At 43.7% G+C, this 8,287-nt stretch overlaps 1 protein-coding gene across 2 annotated transcripts in view; it reads left to right on the forward strand.

Moving 5' to 3' along the window:
- The first annotated feature begins 5,094 nt into the window (after window positions 1-5,094).
- Window positions 5,095-8,287, forward strand: part of LOC102005153 (chromosome unknown open reading frame, human C11orf24) — a 9,892-nt gene continuing 6,699 nt past the window's right edge. For both annotated transcript variants that reach the window (XM_013514340.1, XM_005384279.2), the window contains exon 1: window positions 5,095-5,230. The gene's annotated coding sequence lies outside the window, so the exon portion shown is untranslated. The remainder of the gene's footprint in view (window positions 5,231-8,287) is intronic.

Raw genomic sequence — 8,287 nt, forward strand, 5'->3', positions numbered from 1 at the left:
GAGTCTGTCTGTTCGCTGCTTGAAAGCCAGCACTTGGGAGCTGAGTGTTGACAGGAAGAAATCAGGCTTATTTATAAGAGCTGGCCTTGGGAAGACAGAGCGAACTATCACCTTCAAAGATTAAGAAGAGCAGAAGCCTACTGTTTAGAACAGGGATGGCTGAGCTTTGCACTTCTTGGAGTCCTTGAGTATCAGAGCCTCCTGAAAGCTCTCCAGAGCTGCCTTGGTCACACCAGGCAAAAACCTTCACTTGTCACAGAAATACCCTGTCCCTTCCCAAAGAGGCTGTGGCCTCTCTCATCTAAGGGAGGGTCCTTTGCAGAGGAGGCCAGTATTTCCTGCATGCTCTACTCATTCTTATTGTTATTATTCTTATTATTCTTATTGGTTCATTTTATGCCCCAAATACAAAACTAAGGACATTAAAGTTATGATAATTTTTAAATTAAGTTTATTGGTACAATTTATTTTGTATTGTTTGTTTTTTGAGACAAGGTCTCACTTTCTATTTTGTCTTTTTGAGACAGGGTTTCACTATGCAGTTCAGGCTGGTCTTGAACTCACTTTGTAGCCCAGGCTGGCCTCAACCTCAAAGTGGTCCTCCTGCTGACTCAGCTTCCCCAGTGTTGGGATTATAGGCGTGCACCACTGCGCCTGGCATTAATTTTAACTTTTTAAAAACACATGTTTTTAATTTGGATAAGTTCTTACCTTAGTGGAACTGCTTAAAGGTATTTAATACCTTTTAAAATGTCTTTAAAAAGAAACATAGAAGAGAGAAGTTATGTATTGATTGATTAGTAAAAACGTGATCAAAGCTCACAGGAACCTCACCTTGTATTTTCCACAGGAGCAATGGCTCAGCTTTTGCTAAGTGAGTGTTTGTGGAGACTGCATTACGTGTAATTACCACAAACAAGAAGAACTGACATGAAATTGAATAGAAGTCTCAGCCTCCTATGCCAGTCAAGTAAAAAGGGAAGGAATCAGAATTCAAAGTTAGCCGTGTCACTCCAGAGCCCTGACTTGCAAGTGTGACATCTAGCCAGGATGTAAAGAAACTATATTCCCGGGCAGGGTGGCACCTGCCTCCCAGTTATTCTACGGCCTGGGGTAGAAGAATCACAGATTTGAGCCCAGCCTCTGCAACTTAGTGAGATCCTGCGTGTAAATAAATAATACATAAATACATAAATAAATAAATGTGTGGGGCTAGGAGTGCAGCTCAGTCAGTGCAAGGCCCAGGGTTCAATTCCCACTACTGCAAGAAAAAAAAAAAAGAAAAAAAGAAGAAAAGGAAGGAAGGGAGGGAGGGAGGGAATATTCAACAATTCAGATAATCAAGCTTTGTCTTTGGGTATATCTGCCCAGAAAGCATTTGAAACAGTCTGCGATGAGGAAAACAAACAAACAAACAAAACATTGGAGAGATGAAGTGTACCCTTCTCTGTTTCATCTGCTACAGTGGGAAGAGTGTGTCAGCCCTGCCTTACTCCTTACAATGCCCCGAGAAGCAGCTGCCCAATTCTCAGAGCTCTGCCCTCAGTGGATACCATGTTCCAAGTGGCCCTGATCTACTGTAGTCTGTAATAACATAAAAATTAAATGATCTAAAAGAAAAAGCTGGGTGTGGTGGCATACACCTATAATCTCAGCACTAGGGAGGCTGAGGCAGGAGGATTACAGTTAGTTTGAGGCCAGCTTTGGCTACATAGTGCGTTCAAGATCAGCCTAAACTACATTGTGAGACCCTGTCTCAAGAAAGTAAAATAAAACAAAAAAGAGCAAGAAGAGATTTTCTAAGCCTTAGAGATTTTTGTGATGGGGTAAGATGTCACACAGACATTATGTCCAGAACACAGTCCACAAGAGGGAGATTTTCCAGAAATTTTCCACAAATTTTCCAGAATCTAACAATACTTTAGAAGCTCTGAGAAATACTAGATTTACCAGTTTGCCTATTGATTTGGACAGTCCAATGGACTTACAAAATTCATAACTGCCCTGGTGCATGTCAGCTCATCTGTTTCCGAACACCAAATTGACCTCAAAACTACTTATTTTCCCCAAAGAATTATTTTGTTATAAAAGCCTTTGTTCAACTGAAAATCCGACTTGATCTCTACAGGCGGAGAGTGAGTCATACCCTCACATTCGTGCCTCATTGTGGACACAAAGGGGTGATGTTTCAGTCTAAGCTCTGCTCACTTAGACAACATAGAGTGCTTGTGTAATATTGGGGCCTTAGAACCAATTATTTGGTATTTGGTTTCTCATTACTTTTCACGGGAGAAATTCATGGGAAAATGTTCAGTTCTCGAACATTTACCATGTTTGGACACAAATTTGGAACTAATTGAGTTCAACCACCAAGGTGTCACTGTATGTCCTGTAAAAAGCTAGGGATTAAATATTTTAGGCTTTCTGAACTATACAGTCTGCTGCAGCTACTCAATTCAGCCCCTTTATTGATAGAGTAGCCACGGACAATACCTAATGAAGAAGCACAACTGTGTTCCAACAAAGCTTTATTTATAAAAACAGATGGAGGGCCAGCTGTCCCCTTCTCTAGAGAGAAGAAAGTCTGTGTCTTATTGTTTTTAATTTCAGCACTAGAACTAAAAGTCATCCCTGTTTTTTCAATGAATAAATGAAAACAGACATAGACATTTTTTCCATTACAAAAAGTATTCCTGTGTGTACTTTTATTTCTATATTGTAGAGGAAATCACAACTTTTAAAAGTGATACCAGTATAAAAATAAACATAAGTATAAGTTGACCAGAATGAATTAGCACTTATTTAATGAAAATAATAATTTCTAGGCAAGCATTCTACCACCGAGCCACATCCCAAGCCCATAATAAAAAAATAATTTCCAGAACGCAGTAAGCCCTAATATCCTACTTGTTCTTAGACCAGATGGTAACCACTGGTCTATATATTTATAATACAAATACTGCTACAACAGAGACAGGAAAGACATCATCTTTGATGCAGTCCCTTAGACATTGTAAAAATAACTACCATCCAGCATCTGGATGCTACATAAAAGAACTGGAGGGCTCAATAAACAGAGGAATCTATCAGATTTTAGGAATTCAAGTTTATCCAAAGCTTTGGCATATAAAATCTCCTATCTACTATCTCATCTTCACTCACTTCAGAATCATGGCAGGAACATAATTAGCCTCCTGCATTTTTCTGGGAAACCTTATGAACTAATTTCCTTTTAAATTTCTGAGGAGATGTAAACATTGCATCTGATGCAATGCATGCTCTAATAAACTATAAAAGCCCCAATAAAAGTAAGGGCACTTTCTCCCCACTTATAAATCATCCTGACTGTAATGACTGCTCAAGAGACTCCTTCTTATGCGGAGACCGAAGATGCTTCACAAAACGGGGCTCCCTGGCACATATAGCCCTTTCATCATCACCAAGAAAAGGTTTCAGTTTTAAAATGCAAAATTATTTGAAAAGCTACTTGCACTCTTGCTGTCACTGAAATGTAGTACTGGAAGAACAGGAAGAATAAGCAAAGGAGTTGGTGGAGGCAGGGTAAGTGTGGGGATTAGCACAGTTCCTCTGGTCCTGCTTCGATGTGACTTGCTTTGTTTTCACACTTTCCAAGCCAGCAGAGACCAGACACTCTGGTGGGATGATACAAGCTACCTTGGGCTAAAGCTTTCCAGACCGAGAAGCTGAACACACCAACAATACAGGAGATGTAAAGTGAGACCATCCCAGAGGTCACAAGGCAAAGAAAGACCTACACTCCCATAAGGCAGCTGTAGCCTACTGGCCTTCTTGGACCATTCAGGGCTTTTCATTTTAGCCATTGATAATTGTATGACATATCCAGCTAGCATCCCAGCTGAAGCAACAAAACCGAGGAATATTCCACCTTTAATTAGGAAACTCTAGTCTTTTGTATACCCAGGAACCTCCAGTCTAGAGAAGGACTCCCCAGGCCGAGTGCTCTGTTTCCTTTCAGCCTCCAGTACCCAAGACACTGATTTTTGAAGAGAGCGAGTACAGAACTACACACAAGTAGCTGTTCAGGTGTATTTTCACTGGCAAAGGGAGCAAGGGTACTGTACTCGTTAGAACTAAGCTAGTTGGGAAATTAAAGCAAACACAAAGCAGAACGATCTTGTCTTCACAGGCTCTTCCACAGCTGGCCTGGGTCATGGCAAGCCCGTCTTTTCCAGGTAAATTCCGCACAAGGTGAAACTGTGAGGTTACTGGAGATGGGGTGTGACATTGCATTTCCAGGGCTCCCAGAACTTCGACCTGGATAGTTGATACCGTTGGTTGCACAGCCTCAGCTTTTAAATTTCCTAGCCCAGAAGCTCAAAATAGGTTCTGAAACTGTAAGGACATAAAGCCTTTCCACTTTATTCCCATGAGATCATCCTTCACTGGCTTTGGTTTGAACTGGGCGGGGGGCATATAAGAGGTTTTCACACAGTGGGATTCAGCAACAGAACTAGTGATTTGCAAAGCCTATTTCTAATTAAGGTCAAGTTCCATGGATTCTGTTTTCGTCCCACTTTTATTCCACATCTTACAATTGCAAAGCCCTTTGTGAGTCTCAGTTTCTGAGCCTGTAAAATGGGGGTGAAGCTCCCCACCGTACTGTCGCAGAATTAAAACACTGGTTCTGCAGGTAATTAGTGAAAGCCTCGCGGGTTGCAGGCGCTCAAAAAAACCTTAGCTGCTTCTGGGAAAAGCCAGCGCTGCTCACAGGGGCTAGAATAATGCGAGGCAGCGACCTCAGGAGCCAAGCCGGTGTGAGCAGACACAGGTCCTCGCGAGGCGCTCCGAGACCACCGTGAAGTCACTACCGCCCCGAGCCCGCACTCCGGGTTCTCCCAAACGGCCTCGCACAAAGCTGGGCGGCGGAGCTCCGGGAGCGCCCACTTCCGCCAGGGACAGACCAAAAATAGCTCCTTCCCCGCAGGCGCTGAACTTCTCCTCGCCCGGCCCACCCGAGAGCGGCCCGCGTGTAGCCCCGTCCCTCTGTTCCGGCTGTGCTCCTGTAGCGCCAGGCACCGCCCAGGTCCGCCTTCCGTGACGTCACTTCCGGGCCGGCCCGGGCGGGGCCCGAGCTAGGGCTGCTGCCCCGATCTGCCTTGGCTCTGCTGTTCGCCACGTCCCGCGCCCGGCCACTGGTGCTTTCCCGCCGTCGGAGGGCCGCCGGCCGGCGCGGGCCTACCGCGCCCGGGTAAGGCGCTCGCGCTGCTGTCCAGGGAGCTGTTGTGGGACAGCTCCGGCTGTTGGCTTGGGACTGAGCAAGGGCGATCGGGGGCAGAAGGAGGATGAATGGGGAGCACGGCACGAAAGGCTGGAGGAGGATGAATGGGGGGCACAAGGGACAGAAGGAAGGAGACATGGAAAAGAGTGAACGGGGACACAGCGTGCAAGACGATAAAGAATAAGGAGTAGGAGGAGAGAGGGAGGAAGGATGGGGTCGAGACTCTGAAGGAGCAGGGATGGGGCCCAAGGAGGAAGGAGGGCTGAAGTGGATCGCAGACTGCAGAGGAGAGGCCGGGCTGTTCCAGTTTGGGAGCGCAGACGACACACTCCCGTGGGCAGGGGACAGAAAGGGCTTCCTGGGGCAAGTCCCTGACCAGACTGGGCTCCAAAAGCGTTGATCTCAGAAAAACAGTTGACCTTTTGGGTGACCCAGGCGCCTCTCCCCCAGACCCTCTCTCCGTGGAAGGGGGTTATGTGTATCCATCAGATTTTCCACTCTGACCGTCCGCTTACCTACGTCCCCCATGGGGCTGCTTGTTATCTGCACTTAAAATAGGCTGAGAGCAGGAATCCACATCCACATGGTTTACCGCAAGAAAGAAACACAGAAATCTGACTTTAACAACTTGCAGTTTCTGTCTCCCCCAGGAAGCATCTCATATTGCAATAAAATGAGTGAAGGAAAATACTTAAAATACAAAGTCTTCACTTACATGTTGGACCTGCCTAATAGACAAAAGAATGTCAAGTCTGCTCAAAAGCCAGCAAAAACTACATCTTAGCATTTAGCCGTGATACAAACACTTCTAGGAACCTGGCAGCAAGTAGTATAATTTAGTTAATATCAAACAGTGTAATTTAGATAATATCCAGTGTTCCAAGTTCTCATCTGCCACATAAGTACATCCTTTGGACCACAGGACAATGTCAATATACATGAAACTCCATGTGTTTCTTGGGCTTCTGCTACCAAAGTTCGGCCAGGTGACGTGTCAGAACTAGATTTCTGTGGTTTGCCCGCTGTTTGCTCTGAAATCCCTACTGCTTGATATGCATGTATAGCTTCCCCGGCTGAGAGTAAGGAGCTGGGCCATGTTCCTGCTGATAAGTATTAACAGCATAATAAAATGTGAGGATAATATTTATAGTCTTTTAACAAATCTGAGGATTACTTGTGCTACCTCTGTCTGTGCCACAAAACAAGAATTAACCAGTCTGGAATCGAATTTCATATAAGTTGCATGTAGCAACCTACATATCACTCACAGCTTTGCAAAAGAGTTAAAAGTCAAGCGAAGGATGGGAGCACAAGAGATCAGAGACAAAAGGATTTAAGAGGTATCTCAAGGTTGTGGACCACTTGGTTGAGGCAGAAGGATTGCTTTGAGTAGGAAGGCCAGCTTAGGCTGCATAGTGAATTCAAGGCCAGTGTGAGTGACATAACAAGACCTTCTCCTAAAAAAAAAAAGTCATGACAGGCAAAGGATAGAGAAGTTGATACTCAGAGGCACTGTATGGGAATGTCTTCCTTGTGGGATGTCATCTGGTTCAAGGGGGTCCCAGCTGTACTTTTCTTGCATATCCTATGGGGAGCTGCTGTCAGCACTAGCCTAACCACTGGCTTTCCATCTGCCCTGGTCTCCTACTTAATGCTTACTTAACTCTTCCTTTAGATAACGATAAGAATAATGATAGGTCCTGATGTCCAGATTCTCATTTAAGTATTATTTTAAATCTTATGAATGGTTTATCCATTATGAGTGAACTTGTAAAGCTTAGTGCGAGTCTCCACACATGATCTGGACATTGAGAATATTCTGTTGGAAAGTGGAGGCAGGACCATGCCAGATAGATGAAGTCATGGTACAACAAAGGCCTGTTTTTGACTCTACTTGGTGGCCAATTCTTGTTTCTGGGGGAGTGACCATTAGCTTGGTTGGATGGAAGTGAATAAGCGAGGGTGGTATCCAGCAGAATTCTCTGGGAAACTTGGGGAGTTTTTGGAGATAGCCTTGTGGAGATGCTCTGTGTATGTGCATTAAGCTTTGTGTGTGTGACTTCCCATAGGAGTGTGTGACTGTGTGTGTGCCTCTGTGGCTGCTTGTTGCACATGTGTGGCCATGTTTGTACTTGGGCAGCTGTGTGCAGATAGGAACATGTGCTGCTGTGAGTTATGTACATGAGTTTGACTTCGTGTGTGTGTGCACGCGTGCGCGCGTGTGTGTGTATGGCTGTGTATGCACACATAGACATTTGTTTTGGGGAGCAGGCTCATGGTTGTTCCTCAGCATTACCACCTATTGACCTTTGCCCAGTATGGAAGGTGATGAGCTGTTTTTGTCATCTAAGTTACATTCAATATTCATCAGTGAGAGAGTCCTTTATGTTGCTTTGTATTTTTACATTACAGCTGTACTGTTTGAGTCCTCTAAGGTTTTGGTTGGTTCCTAGAAAAATGTACTTCCTCGTGTGTAAATCATATAGTTTCTCTAAATTATTAAAATCTCCATGTGACCTTCTTTTACTCTTTAAAATAAAATAAAAAAAATCTCCATGTGAAATTGTGTCAAATGATATCACTCCATGTTTTATTGCTTGTTAGCTCAAAGTATTTGAAGAAAATCAATTGTTTTCTATCACTGGAGCCTTCCAGAAATGTTTTCCAAAATTAATACATGCTTGTAAAGACAAAAACAAAAAGAGCTAAGATATGAAGTAAAAAAGTGAGGTTGGTGATACAGCCTAGTGGTAGAATACTTGCCTAGCATGCACGAGCCCTGGGTTCAAGTTCCAGTAGCCAAAAAATAATTTTAAAAATTTAAATGTAAATCTATTACATAGGGATAATCATTATTTACATTCAAATGTAAGTCTGTTCAGACCCTTTAATATGTCTGTTTAAACAAAAATTTGGTCATTGTATGCATCCTATTGGATAGTCTGCTTTTGTCACTTAATGTTGTATACTGTATGTCTTCCATGTCAAGAAATAGAAATTTTTGGGGAAGAAACTTCAAAAGGAAAG

The sequence above is a fragment of the Chinchilla lanigera genome, unplaced genomic scaffold, assembly GCF_000276665.1.
Source record: "Chinchilla lanigera isolate Chin_1 unplaced genomic scaffold, ChiLan1.0 scaffold00021, whole genome shotgun sequence".
Taxonomy (NCBI): domain Eukaryota; kingdom Metazoa; phylum Chordata; class Mammalia; order Rodentia; family Chinchillidae; genus Chinchilla; species Chinchilla lanigera.